At 43.1% G+C, this 15157-nt stretch overlaps 1 protein-coding gene across 21 annotated transcripts in view; it reads right to left on the reverse strand.

Annotated features, from left to right (window-relative positions):
• Positions 1–15157, reverse strand: part of ZBTB20 (zinc finger and BTB domain containing 20) — a 636327-nt gene that overhangs the window by 229592 nt on the left and 391578 nt on the right. The gene's annotated exons all lie outside the window — the stretch shown is intronic.

Below are 15157 nucleotides of genomic sequence, written 5' to 3' on the forward strand. Positions count from 1 at the left end.
TTTAACAGACTGAACTATAATTCCAGCTCCAAACCCCCTTCATTTTTTGGAAAAAAGTCAGGATCTGAATTTTATAGCTTGCTCTCTGTCTCTGCCACCTCTCTTTGTGTATGTCTTGTTTTCATAAACCAAACACTAGTGACATCTACCTCTTCTATGACATGGATGAGATTTTTAAAAGCTCTCAGCATTATTCTGCTCCAATTGAAGTCTGTGGTAAAACTCCCATTGACTTTAATGGGAACAGAATTTGGCTAACGCTGAGTACTTTTGAAAATCTCACCCCATACATCTATCTGATTACAACAATCTCTGAGGACCTGGTGTCTGTTACAGAGTGATACATGTAATGCAAAGTTAAGTTGCAAAATGAGCTTTTTGGAACCAAGGGAAAATATTTTATTTCAGAGGTATTTTGTAAGTGATGATCGCCAGAGTGCAGCGTACTCCAAAGAAGAAGTCAAGACTAGAAAAAGACTAACCTAAAACGTTTCCTCTGGTAGATCTAAATGCCCATTTATATCACAGAATTCTGTAGTTAGACCCTTTTGAGCAATGATTAGGAAAGAACAGTCAGCTAAACATGTCTTTCAGACCAAGGCTTTGAAAGTGAAGCATGTCTCTCCTCTGTGGTGACAAAGTGTAGTAGTAACGTGTACAAAATAAATATGGCCACCAGCCAACATAATGAGTCCTTATTCTTCAGTCCACAAAGTGGGATCATAAAGAGCAGTGAGAAACTTTCCTTGACTGGCAATTATGGAAAATATGATCCTTTAGGAAGCTCCACACACTAGTGTACCTACAGAACATAGCCCTGCATGATTAAGTCATACCAAAGCATCTGCACTAACAGTGACTGAGGAGCCAAGTCAGGGAAGGCAGAGTGCATAGGGCACTGGACTGGCTGGCAGGTTCTGTTCCTGGCTCTGACACTGGCCTGCAGCTTGCTCTGGGGCAAGTCATTTCACTCCCTCTGAGCCTCTATTTCCCAGCCTGCCCTCTTGTTTATTTAGACTGTAAGTTCTCCAGGGCAGGGACTGTCTCTCACTAAGTGTTTGTACACTGCCTAACACACTGTGGCCCTGATCTTGGTTGGGGCCTTCAGGCATTACAATAATGCAAGTAATAACAATAACAATATCTCTTCTCAGACAGCAGCCAATACCTGATGGTGAGAGGAAGGGAAAATACAACCCAATTGTGACAACACATTGTCAGTTGAACAGTATTATCCACAGATGAAAAATACCTTCCTGTCATAAAATTAACCAGCCCTTTTAAAAATCCAGCCACCATATTTGATACCAACAGGTCCTGCATAAGCAAAATCCACTACATGCTGAGTAGTCAGTAAGAGTGGCCTCATGTTTTGAGTTCCAACTCACTAGAAGTGAGAGATCAGAAGTGGGGGATCCCATGATTCCACTGTTAGAGGGGAAGATATGGCCAGCCCATGAGTTGCTGAGATTGCAAAGGAAAAGCAGCTCCTCTTTGACTTACTTATGCTTAAACCCAGTGTTGTTGAAAATATAGTTCCTTTAACTGTTTCTAAATAACTCATGCTATTAATTTAATATTGTGACCCCTTCTTAGTACTTGGCTCTGTGTACTAACACTGCATATACTGAAGAGTAACTGGAGATTCTACAGTGTAACGAATGCCTCATACTTGGATTGCATCAAGAGCTGATATCCAAATCCACATGCTTCTTCCATCTTTAAAAAGGGGAAGAAGGAGGATCCTGGGAACTACAGGCCGGTCAGCCTCACCTCAGTCCCTGGAAAAATCATGGAGCAGGTCCTCAAAGAATCAATCCTGAAGCACTTAGAGGAGAGGAAAGTGATCAGGAACAGTCAGCATGGATTCACCAAGGGAAGGTCATGCCTGACTAATCTAATCGCCTTTTATGATGAGATTACTGGTTCTGTGGATGAAGGGAAAGCAGTGGATGTATTGTTTCTTGACTTTAGCAAAGCTTTTGACACGGTCTCCCACAGCATTCTTGTCAGCAAGTTAAGGAAGTATGGGCTGGATGAATGCACTATAAGGTGGGTAGAAAGCTGGCTAGATTGTCGGGCTCAACGGGTAGTGATCAATGGCTCCATGTCTAGTTGGCAGCCGGTGTCAAGTGGAGTGCCCCAGGGGTCGGTCCTGGGGCCCGTTTTGTTCAATATCTTCATAAATGATCTGGAGGATGGTGTGGATTGCACTCTCAGCAAATTTGCGGATGATACTAAACTGGGAGGAGTGGTAGATACGCTGGAGGGGAGGGATAGGATACAGAAGGACCTAGACAAATTGGAGGATTGGGCCAAAAGAAATCTAATGAGGTTCAATAAGCCTAAGTGCAGGGTCCTGCACTTAGGATGGAAGAATCCAATGCACCGCTACAGACTAGGGACCGAATGGCTCGGCAGCAGTTCTGCGGAAAAGGACCTAGGGGTGACAGTGGACGAGAAGCTGGATATGAGTCAGCAGTGTGCCCTTGTTGCCAAGAAGGCCAATGGCATTTTGGGATGTATAAGTAGGGGCATAGCGAGCAGATCGAGGGACGTGATCGTTCCCCTCTATTCGACACTGGTGAGGCCTCATCTGGAGTACTGTGTCCAGTTTTGGGCCCCACACTACAAGAAGGATGTGGATAAATTGGAAAGAGTACAGCGAAGGGCAACAAAAATGATTAGGGGTCTAGAGCACATGACTTATGAGGAGAGGCTGAGGGAGCTGGGATTGTTTAGTCTGCAGAAGAGAAGAATGAGGGGGGATTTGATAGCTGCTTTCAACTACCTGAAAGGGGGTTTCAAAGAGGATGGCTCTAGACTGTTCTCAATGGTAGCAGATGACAGAACGAGGAGTAATGGTCTCAAGTTGCAATGGGGGAGGTTTAGATTGGATATTAGGAAAAACTTTTTCACTAAGAGGGTGGTGAAACACTGGAATGCGTTACCTAGGGAGGTGGTAGAATCTCCTTCCTTAGAGGTTTTTAAGGTCAGGCTTGACAAAGCCCTGGCTAGGATGATTTAACTGGGACTTGGTCCTGCTTTGAGCAGGGGGTTGGACTAGATGACCTTCTGGGGTCCCTTCCAACCCTGATATTCTATGATTCTATGATTCTATGCCCACATATCTGAGGCACACAAACACAGCGTGCATGGAAGATATAAAGGAGTACTTTTGTATACAGCTCTGTATCTAGTGGAGCGTCACAGGGGTTGGTCCTTGTGCCGGTTTTGTTCAACATCTTCATTAATTATCTGGATGATAGGATGGATTGCACCCTCAGCAACTTCGTGGATGACACTAAACTGGGGGAAGAGGTAGATACGCTGGAAGGTAGGAATATGGTCCAGAGTGACCTAGACAAATTGGAGGATTGGGCCAAAAGGAATCTGATGAGGTTCAACAAGGACAACTGCGGAGTCCTGTGCTTAGGAAGGAAGAATCCCATGCACCGCTACAGGTTGGGGACCGACTGGCTAAGCAGCAGTTCTGCAGAATAGGACCTGGGGATTACAGTGGACCGGAAGCTGGATACAAGTCAACAGTGTGCCTTTTTTGCCAAGTGGGCTAACAACATATTGGGCTGCATTAGTAAGAGCATTGCCAGCAGATCAAGGAAAGTGATTATTCCCCTGTATTCGGCACTGGTGAGACCACATCTAAAGTACTGTGTCCAGTTTTGGGCCCCCCACTACAGAAAGGATGTGGACAAATTAGAGAGAGTCCAGCAGTGGGCAGCAAAAATTATTAGGGGCTGTGGCACATGACTTATGAGGAGAGGCTGAGGAAACTGGGCTTATTTAGTCTGCAGAAGAGAAGAGTGAGGGGGGATTTAATAGAAGTCTTCAGTTACCTGAAGGGAGGTTCCAAAGAGGATGGAGCTAAGCTGTTCTCAGTGGTGGCAGATGACAGAACAAGGTGCAATGGTCTCAAGTTGCAGTGTGATAGGTCTAGGTTGGATATTAGGAAAAAAATATTTCACTAAGAGAGTGGTGAAGCACTGGATGGGTTACCTAGGGAGGTGATGGAATCTCCATCCTTATAGGTTTTTAAGGCTTGGCTTGACAAAGCCCTGGCTGGGATGATTTAGTTGGGATTAGTCCTGCTTTGAGCAGGGGGTTGGACTAGATAACCTCCTGAGGTCTCTTCCAACCCTAATCTTCTATGACATGCTAATCTAGCTATGGCACATGGACACAAGATGTTTGGAGAATCTTTAAGAGCAGTAAAAGGAAAGCAAAGTTCTCTTCCCACTCATACCAACATTATCCTGCCACTGCTACTCTTTCTAATGTTTTCTGGCAAACTCCCAATTTTCAGTCTTACTGTTTGCTTGAGAGAAGCACTCAGAGGAGACTGTGGTTGTCTTGCTCTTGGAGAAAAAACACACCAACTTGTGTCTCGAGATAATGGTTCAGGGGTTGATGGAGATTGAAGGAACAGGAAAGATAGCTGTACAGGGTATGCTTACACTGCACTTATTCTGACTCGGGGTCATGGGGCTCAAGCTAAGGGGCAGTTTAATTGTGATGTAGATATTCGGGCTCGGGCTGCAGCCCAAACTTTGGGATTCTCCCATCTCACAGGGTCCTAGAGCCCGGGCTTTACACCGAGCCCAAATGTCTATACCACAATTAACAGCATTAATAAACCTGAGTCAGCAGGCATGGGCCACTCATGGTTTTTTAATTGCAGCATAGATGTACCCAGGGGATACAAGAGCTCCCCGCTGACTAATCCACACAGGTAATTGCTGTTGGCATAAGAGGAAGATGAGCACTATACCCAAGGCCAGCAGAAGGAAATGGATTAGGGTGTAATAGGTAAGCCCAGAACTACATGATTCAGGTTCCAATTTAGGCCAACCTTTGGTTGGGGCCAGCTGCAGGGAGGGCAAACACACATCCAGATGCCCTAAGAATGCAGGCAACCACCACCAATAAAACAGCAGTTCTATGCAGTTCTCCAGCACAGTGAGTATAATGACAGCATTTTCTTAAGTATGCATTGGCTGTGAGAGCATAAGACTGCTTTACTGATCCTCTACCACTGCAGTGGCACTTCTTGTCTCAGAGATGTCAAGAGGTTTTATGGGAAACCACTTAGTATTATGGTTTAACAGGCTTATTTTCAACCACATGCCTGAAAGGTCTTTAGACATTCCTTCCACTGCCCATTTCCACTATAGTACATGGAACTGATACCAGCTCTCGCCTATCTCTATAAATGTCATTATAATTTTAAATTAATCATTGCTGTCCCATGCACCGTGTCACCGATTTGTTTATTTTAAAGAATAGCAAGTGTCGAGTGCATAGGATCCTGTTCTACACAGAGATGGTTTGAATCCAGAACCATATCTGAATTTCCCTAGAGCTTGGGATTGTTCAGATTCATAGTTTTGGATTGACCTGGTACAGAGATACAGGACAACAGAGAAATTTGGTACCAGATCTGAATCTCCTCAATGTTCAGGGTGCTGGGTAGAGCTGAGTGAATAATCTGCAATAAATTAAATACTTGAGAAATTTTACATTTTCTTTCTACTTCACAGAATGGTCAGCAAAAAGATGGGGAAATTGTCTATTATACTAAATTATTTGGGACTTTCTTCAGTGAAGGAAGTCTCTGGATTGTTCAAATTGTGAATTGCAACTTGTGCTGCATTGGTGAGTCATGTGGTATTGGTTTGAGTCTCCAGTTGGGTGATTTACAAAACTAACCAACCTCTCCAAAAAGCTAATTGAGAATTGCATAATGTATTGTTAAAATTAGCAGCACATGCTAACTGACAGAGAATGAACTGCAAACATTTAATTCAAAATTAATTTTTGGTGAATAGCTGGGTATTTGAATGAAAAATGTTTTTACTACAATCTTCATGGAAAGTGAACAAAGTCATATCAAAATTCCTTTTCAAATATGAATGAATATCAACTAACATCCTCCCTGAACACTATTGTTTCAATTCAAGTGTTTGGATCTGGGTTTTGCTTCAGGACTCTAATTCTACCATTATCTGGGACCTAGCAAATAGTGCTGCACAGGTAGGACAGAAGAAACAGTAAGTTACAAGATAAGGTGAATGCCCCCATCCACAGATTTATCACAAGGGGGTTGGGGTGAGTAAGACTGAAGGAAAGGAGTGAGGAAGCCGATGGTTCAGAGTGGATGAAAGGACAGAGAGAGACTTTCATAGAAAAGGAAACTAATAAACTGGATCTGAAATATGCACAAAGCTAGTCTCACTACATCTGAGAGGAGACGAGAGGGTTGGAGAGAATGTGGCTGAGCCTTGTCTCTTACATTTTATACATTGCTCCCTGCTTGACGGTCCATCTGCCTCTGGTCTACTGGGTCAAGATTTGGCATTACTGCTTTTTAAAATTATGATTTTAAAAACTGAACTATGGGAAATGAATGCTGAAGAATTCTGCATATGCGAGAGAGTCTGGTTCTAATCTTCAAAGTCTTTAATAGGTTATACAGACTGACTATCCTAGAGGCTGCCTTCTCCATCTGCAACTCACCAAAACAGCTAAGCTCAAAGGGAGAAATTAATCTCATTACTGAAAAAACACACAAGGCTCAATCCACCTGAGCCCTTCATGTGGGGCTTGAATAGAGCCAAGGATTGTGCAGGCATTGAACACTGAAGCGAATTTCACCCAAAAGGAGTACTATGGCTGACGAATCCCCGGATGAAGCTCTCGGTAGTGAGTGCCAATGCAATCCGGATAACAGTCTCTTTACTGTGCAATTCCTTTGCAGAAAGTATCTGAATGTACATTAGATGGAGCACATTCAGAGCACGATGCAAACTCTATCTTTTTGCACAAGTCTTCCCCAACAATGAAGACTTAAGAATGTCCTGGTTTCCTTTCTCATGGACAAATGTCGATGGGGAAAAATTAAGTAACAGTGTCTGAAGCAAGGAGTACAGATGAATTTACAGACACATTTAAGGTGACACTTAATTTTGTACATACCATGGTATCAAAACATATTGATGCTGATGGTATCAAAACATACTGTACATAGGTAAGATAGATAAAGACACTATAGTGATGGGTACATTAGAAATATCTAAGATAGAGAGATGGTTCATCATCCCCTTGATAATGTCAGCAATACCCAACTAACTGGTCACTGTGATTTGGAACTGGAACTAGGGGAAATCTCAGCCAAGGTGGGAATGATCATGCAGGAAACACTAAATCATTATTTTTGATGTGGAGCACTGGGAAATGCTACCACCAGAGATAAGGAAGAGTTTGAGCATCAGCAGTTTAGTCTCCTGGGAGAAACCTATATTTGCTCATTTGCCTGCCTCTTTTTTTGGGGAGGGGGACAGAGTGGTAGGAGAGGAGGAAGACATCTTTCCTGCAGCAGCAAGGAATGCTGAAAGTGTCTGCATTTCAAACTTTGCTAAGAATGTATCTTTTGTTCCTTCTCCTGCTTTGTTTCCCTTTAATGATAGCTTTGTTATAAATCCCATTTGTGAGCAGCTCTGATAAATGCAAATTTTAACTTGTAAGCAATACTTTTCAAAATACTACTACATTTGAAAATGAAAATATAAGAGCCTGAGGCATAAGATCTTCCCCATGCTACTCAACTCTCCAGTGTACAGTACTGCATGCTATTATTATTGTTGAACAGCATGCCAGGTTCTTGGCACCTGTACACATCTACTGTACAGGGATATACAGCCTGTGCCCCAAGGAACTACCATATGCGGGAAGGGGGGGGTGCAGAACAAAGGGTATCGCATCAACAACAGTTGCTGGAGGCAATTTGTCTGTGAAGCTCAGGACAGCAGAATGGCTCTGGGAACACTAGGGAAGTCCACAGAGGTGTTGAAGAAGAATGATGTCATAGTTGAGCCCCTAATGCACCCAACCATAATCTCTCTTTATCACTTTGTGCTCAGGAATTTCAAGTACTAAAATTCTGGTAGTGCTTCAGACAGAAAGGTTTCCTGTACTGTTTTCTACACGCCTTCACCCCACACAGTCAGAGTTTGGCTGTATAATTAATTTAGGCATGCAATAGGGTTCAATCACATACGACAATGTGTAACCATCAAAGCAGTATGGCCTAGTAGCTAGGGCACTGGTCTGGGAGTCAGGAGGCCTCAGTTCTGTTCCTGGCTCTGCTGTGTGCCCATGGGGAAAATACTTCATCTCCCTGCACTTCTATTTGCCCTCCCACCCTGTGTCTGTCCTATCTTCTTAGACTGTAAGCTCTTCAGGACATGTTTGTACAGTGCCTACCACAACAGGACCATGATCTCAGCTGAAGCCTCTAGTGTCTCCTGCAATACAAATAATATCAATGTGGTCCAATCTTAAAGTAGGGGCAATAGGCTAGTTTTGTATTTTGACAATCATGGGAAAACCAATAGTCTTATTAATTTATTATAATAAAACTAAAATGTAAGCTTGTTGTTTCTATCTCTTCAAGCCCAGTTTTGAAAGGTAGAAAACAAACGGCCAGCATGGTCTTGTACAGTGGCAAGGCAGATCTCAAGATACTCTCAGCACAATCGGGCCCCTGACTCCAAGGACCAACCCCACTTGCCCTCCCAGCAAGAGAGAAGTACCTGAATTAAAAGAGAAAGACCTCCTTAACAGCATGCTAACAGGTATATTCCCAATTCTCTGCACAGGGCATTAGCCAGGAAACCCTCATTAGTGTTAATGGGAAGCGCATGGCTAAATTGCAGCCCATTCAGTTACCAATATGAGCCTAAGGCATGTCCCTAAAGCACTACAGAAAGTCTGTGTGATTGAAGGAAAGAGGCCTCTTTGCACTAGTTTTGCAGTCCCCATGGATCTCATGCTCCCTACTGGTTTCATGAAAGGGGGCGGGGAGGGAAAGAAAAAAAAAGTCCTTAGAACTGGATAGAAAATAAACAATACAAAAATAGAAAATGAAGCAACACCACAAACTCTTCAACTGCAACACGCAGCACTGAGGGCTGGGCCAGGGGAATTTTCAGAGCATAAATGTCTGTCACTGGCAGGAAGTATAGTCATGTTTTTAAAACAGCGCTGAAGTTGCGCCCCATTACATGTTGAGATGAAGCTCCCTGGGTACAAAAGGATGGTTATTCTAAGCTCCTGTGTTATTTCTCAGAGACAATAACAAGGCAGAACAAAGCATAAACTGAGAAAGAACAGTACAGACAATTCTTCTAACAACCCATATGCAGGACACTTCTACTGACATAGGCCTGATCCTGCATACTTCACTCGCCAAAAAGTTTCATTGAAGTTTTAAATTCAACCTGCTTGTATTTTCCTCTGGCTGCTACTCCATAATTGGCAAATGCATATTGCTGCTGCTCAGGAATAGGAGACACCACTCACCATTCTGAATCTCCATTCCCCAGAGGCTAAGTCTCACCCCCAGCCACCTGCTAGTGGACAGTTACAAGTTTACAAACCATGCTGATCACTGGCAATATGATCATATCACACCCAGGGTTTTCACTCGCAGTGAACAAACCCCTTAAGACAGCAGTTCCCCCACCCGTCCCTCCCATACTTAAGCTAAAAGAGCAATTATTATAATTCAAAATAAAGCTTTTTTCTGTTGGCTGTCTATGCTTATTGGCCATTGCTGCTGCCTTACCAGTAGCACCACCAGTGTCCACAGAGCTCCTGAGCCTCTTTATTTTCCCTCTGCTGCTTGCCTGCCTGAAGCAGTGTTACCAGGTGGCTAATTACCTCTGCAGGTAATTATTCTTATAACTATTCAAAAGCCTTCTAGGATGCATCAGGATTGTTTTAGGCAAGTGAAAAAAAAATAAACAGGTTCAGGTGTTCTGGGGATAAAATAGAAAATTGGGCTTACATGAAATTCTGGTTGGAGGAAGACAATACTCAGTATATGCGTGGGTGTCTAGAAACAATGCTGAGGTGATGGGAGTAACATTTGGAAGTGGTAGTTAGTTACTCCTGGTGCTAGCTCACTCTCACAAACTCATTACAGCAGAGTAACAGATTGACATGTATCAGAGTAGCAGCCATGTTAGTCTGTATCCGCAAAAAGAAAAGGAGGATTTGTGGCACCTTAGAGACTAACAAATTTATTTGAGCATAAGCTTTTGTGAGCTACAGCTCACTTCATCGGATGCATGCAGTGGAAAATACAGTGGGGAGATTGATATACACAGAGAACATGAAACAGTGGGTGTTATCATACACACTGTAATGAGAGCAATCAGGTAAGGTGAGCTATTACCAGCAGGAGAGCGGAGGGGGGGAGAGGGAGAAACCTTTTGTAGTGATAATCAAGGTATGGGCATTTCCAGCAGTTGACAAGAACTTCTGAGGAACAGCAGGGGGAGGAATAAACATGGGGAAATAGTTTTACTTTGTGTAATGACCCATCCACTCCCAGTCTCTATTCAAGCCTAAATTAATTGTATCCAGTTTGCAAATTAATTCTAATTCAGCAGTCTCTCCTTGGAGTCTGTTTTTGACGTTTTTTTTGTTGAAGAATAGCCATTCTTAGGTCTGTAATCGAGTGACCAGAGAGACTGAAGTGTTCTCCGACTGATTTCTGAATGTTATAATTCTTGACATCTGATTTGTGTCCATTTATTCTTTTACATAGAGACTGTCCAGTTTGACCAATGTACATGGCAGAGGGGCATTGCTGGCACATGATGGCATATATCACATTGGTAAATGTGCAGGTGAACGAGCCTCTGATGGTGTGGCTGATGTGATTAGGCCCTATGATGGTGTCCCCTGAATAGATATGTGGACACACTTGGCAACGGGCTTTGTTGCAAGGATAGGTTCCTGGGTTGGTGGTTCTGTTGTGTGGTGTGTTGTTGCTGGTGAGTATTTGCTTCAGGTTGGGGGACTGTCTGTAAGCAAGGACTGGCCTGTCTCCCAAGATCTGTGAGAGTGATGGGTCGTCCTTCAGGATAGGTTGTAGATCCTTGATGCGCTGAAGAGGTTTTAGTTGGGGGCTGAAGTTGATGGCTAGTGGCGTTCTGTTATTTTCTTTGTTGGGCCTGTCCTGTAGTAGGTAACTTCTGGGTACTCTTCTGGCTCTGTCAATCTGTTTCTTCATTTCAGCAGGTGGGTATTATAGTTGTAAGAACGCTTGAAAGAGATCTTGCAGGTGTTTGTCTCTGTCTGAGGGGTTGGAGCAAATGCAGTTATATCGTAGAGCTGTAGAGTCTTTCATAGTGTAACTGGAGGAGGACTGGAAGTTCAATGAAGGGTGTTTCTGGATGTTACTTGAGGGATTGCAGTGGTTATGGGCTCTAGTTATCACTGCAAGGAGTTACGTGATTTCAGGTTAGGGGGTGTTGGCTGCTGTTACTGGAGGATGAATTGGGGGTTATTAGAAGCGATTGGGGGTATTGAGAAGGAGGTGAGTTCTAAGTAGCATGACTCACTCCCCTCCCACCCACCAACTGACCTTGAAGGGAAAATTACAGAGAAGACCCAGAGACACTCCAGCAGGTAGGGGCTGAAACAGCAAAGCAGAGGCATATGGTCAGGTAGAGAACTTTCTAGAGTGTTGACTGAACTTCCTCTGAATTGCACCGATTGGTTGTTTGCTCTAATCTCTCCCCGCAGTCTCTTCACTCCACAGCTGCTCCCTTACTATCTTCTCCCCCACCCCATTCCCCTTACCTTCCCTTTTTTCTCATTTAGCTGACCTCTTTTGAAGTGCCCACTCCCATAACAACAACTATGGCACTAAAGTGAAATTTGCTGCCATCATATAGTTCACTCTGATTGTGTATTATACCTCTCCCCCAACCCTGCATCTGTCTAGTCTATTTAGATTGTAAAGTCTTTGGTGCAAGAATGATCTCCTACTGTTTTTGTACAGTGCTCAGCAAAATGGGGTTTCACTTTTGGTTGACCCTTAGGGTTGTGTAAGAAACACGATTAATAATAACAACATCTGTTGAAGGATCTTTGCCTGCTCATAGTGTACCAGCAAAGAGAAGGTGGGGGAGAATAAATGCAATAGAATAGATGTTTATGAATCAGCGTTTCTGTTTGTATTTCTCACCCATGCCAAAAATAAATGATGGACCATATTCTGCTTCCCTCGTGCTTCTCCACTATGTCAATAGGGTTACACAGGTGACTGGGAGCATTTGGCTTGAGTTTCAAATCCTTTTATGAAGTATGGGGGAGGCAAGGAGAGAGGACGAGAAGGTGTGGATTCTGAACCTGCTCCTATGGGTTTGATTTTGAGGGTGATACAAACTCAGAAATGGCCATTTTCCAGTTCTGATTTGGAGCTGGCTGTAATCTTGCCACAGCAGCAGTTCTCGTAAGATTTTTGTCCAAGATTTTCACTATTTGGAGCTGAACTCTCACAAGATTTTTGGCACCATGAAATCTAAATCCAAACTGTTTCCAATTCATCCAGCCCAGCTTCCACTATAAACCTAATCTCTTTCGGGATCCAAACAGTTTTGACTAGAAGTGCTTGTAAATTTTCTGGAGCAGCTTTTTTTTGTCGGAAAATGCCAGTTTGTTGGAACTGAAACTTTTTTTCATGGAAACAAACAGGTTTGAGGAAACCTTTGTTGAGACGGGGTGCTCAAGTTCAGGATTGAATTTCTGGTTGAAAGCAGAGAACAAGAGATGGAGAGGACCCTGATCCTACTCTGCCTGACTGGGAACAAGGACAAGTGAGGATGTGGGTCTCCCACATTCCAGATCAGGGCCCTAATTACTTGGCAAAACAGTCAGTCTCTCTCGTATAGGAGTGGGTCCTCTTTATGCCTATAATTAAATATTCACTGAGGAAACAGCAAGAGGCTGACTCAATAGTGTGGTGGTTAGGGCACTCACCTGGGATGCAGGAGACTTGGGTCTAAGTCCCTGCTCTGTCTGATTCACTAAATATGGAATGAAAACAAATTCCCAAAAGTCAAAATTTCTCTCAAAACAGAACTCTTGTTTTTGAGCCAGCCCTATCCTCAACCCATTTCCACTGTTTCATACAGTGTGCCATAACAACACCTTTGACCTCACATTTTACAATAGCCTCTTCGCGGGATACATATTTGTGTGTAAATATATGAGCTACATCAGACAAAGAAAGAGGAGAAGCCCAAAAGGAGGGAGGGGGAGGGGAGGTAAGATACCTACCAAGCTGTTTGTCTCTAAAGTGTTGCCAGTCATGAAAGGACTTGATGTGCTAATATCTGTTCATTCAGACTCTTACAGACATGCTAAGAGCATGATGGTTGGCAGGCGCTGCATTTAAGTGCTGTTACTGAGGCCCCAAATATTGACAGAGTGCCAGATTCTAAGAAATTATTGATGTATGCAGCCGGCCGTTGCTCCAGACACCTCTCAGACAGAGTCTTTAAATGTCACAGATTAATGAATTTTCATGAAATGGAAAGTGAGAAAAAGAATTAAAAAAAACCCCAAGCATCCACATTAAAGCAACTTTTATCCTAACACAAAACTCTGCTCCAAAGGGTAGAAATCACTATTAGATGGTATAGCATCATTATAGTTAAAGAGGGTGTAGGAAGGAAAAACCCAAAGATCTATTAGACTGGTGTTTCTCAACCTTTTTGATACCAGGGACCAGCGTACTGCCTTCCTAAACTGTGTGAGGGAGATCTCCCGGTCCAGCACCGGTCCACGGACCAGTCATTGAGGAAACATTGTATTAGATCATCCCATAAATCCTTAATGTAAAGGCAGGATTTGAGATGATGATGGTTTTGCAAAACCACAACTAGGGATCATACAAATCTGGGTCTCCCTTTACCTAAACCCACTAAGGAGTAGGCTCAGTTAAATGGTTGCCATTTTCAGTGCAAAAGGGCTTAAATTGCAAAATCTGCATCTGGTTTTCGGACATTAAGATAGAGAAAGTTTTGGTTGAAGCCCCTGTTTACTATCGGTACTATGCTAGATCTTAACGAAGAAGCTGTATAAAGTTATCTGATGACATGAAATGTCATGCAATAACAAGTATGCTGATTATTTTTCTTTCTGCTTTTATACCAGTAAAGCTGAAAACGTATAAAAGAATTTCAAACACCATTAAAATGTAATAATGAAAATGCACTCAGCACATAAATGACAACCCTATGCACGAGACATCATTTTAAAGAAGGGGAAAGTGAGAAGATTATGCACGCAAAGGTAAAAATGGGACACTTATAACCAAACTACATTAAAAATACTGCTATGTACAGTACGTTGGAGTCGTGGATCCACATGCTATTTATTCCATTGTTTACAGAAGCACAGATGTTAATTCCTGTCAGGCTGAATTGTCCTTATGCTCCCCCCCCCCCCCCCCGCCAAAAAAACAACAACTTTCCTTGTAGATTTCCATTGAATGTGGTGACACCTAGTGGGGTGTGGGAAGAGATGTTCAGCTACAGGCTAGCTTCTTCCCTCCCCCAACCCGTTTGCAGGGTCACTTGATAAGACTTGCACAAGAAATGAGGTGTTGCCCAGGCCAGAATCACCAGGATTTAAACTGAGGTCCCGAGACTCTCAGAGTGTATTTCCAAAGCAAATGAAGCTCTGTATTAAAAGCCACCCATCTGTGAAGGGTAGTTTTCCCTCACGCTGGGGTGTTGTGTCACTAAAAGTAACTATATCAGAGACACATTGCGAGTGGAGGGAGGTAGGCTTAGTTACACATGCTACAAGCTAGGTAGCTGGGTATGATTTACACCCAGGGATATTATCCTAGACTGGAGAGTAGTCCCTTCTGTGGGGAAAGAGAGAGTGAGCAAGCTAGCAAGTAGCAATCCATAAGCTTTATTAACACAACAAGACCCTATGGTTCTCCAGTTCATTTTCAACTGTGGGAAATGTGAACTCTCTGTCCAGAAATATTCATGTCAACATCCTCTATCTCTTGGCCATCTACAAGTTCATTTTAAGAAGAGGAAAATATTCAAATGAGATTTTATTGTCACATCATCTTGTCAGGTTATTTGTGACTTACTTCCTCCCCACCCCCCCACTATACTGAGCGCTAACATGAAACGACTGGCACATGCTGTTGCCAAAGCAAAATATTTTATTTTTAAACCACAAAGCTCCCCTTTTGATAAGTCAGATGGAAATTGGTTTATGATCTTTCTGATGTTGAACTCCTACTACTGGCATCACA

This window comes from Dermochelys coriacea, chromosome 1, assembly GCF_009764565.3.
Source record: "Dermochelys coriacea isolate rDerCor1 chromosome 1, rDerCor1.pri.v4, whole genome shotgun sequence".
NCBI classification, from domain to species: Eukaryota; Metazoa; Chordata; order Testudines; family Dermochelyidae; genus Dermochelys; species Dermochelys coriacea.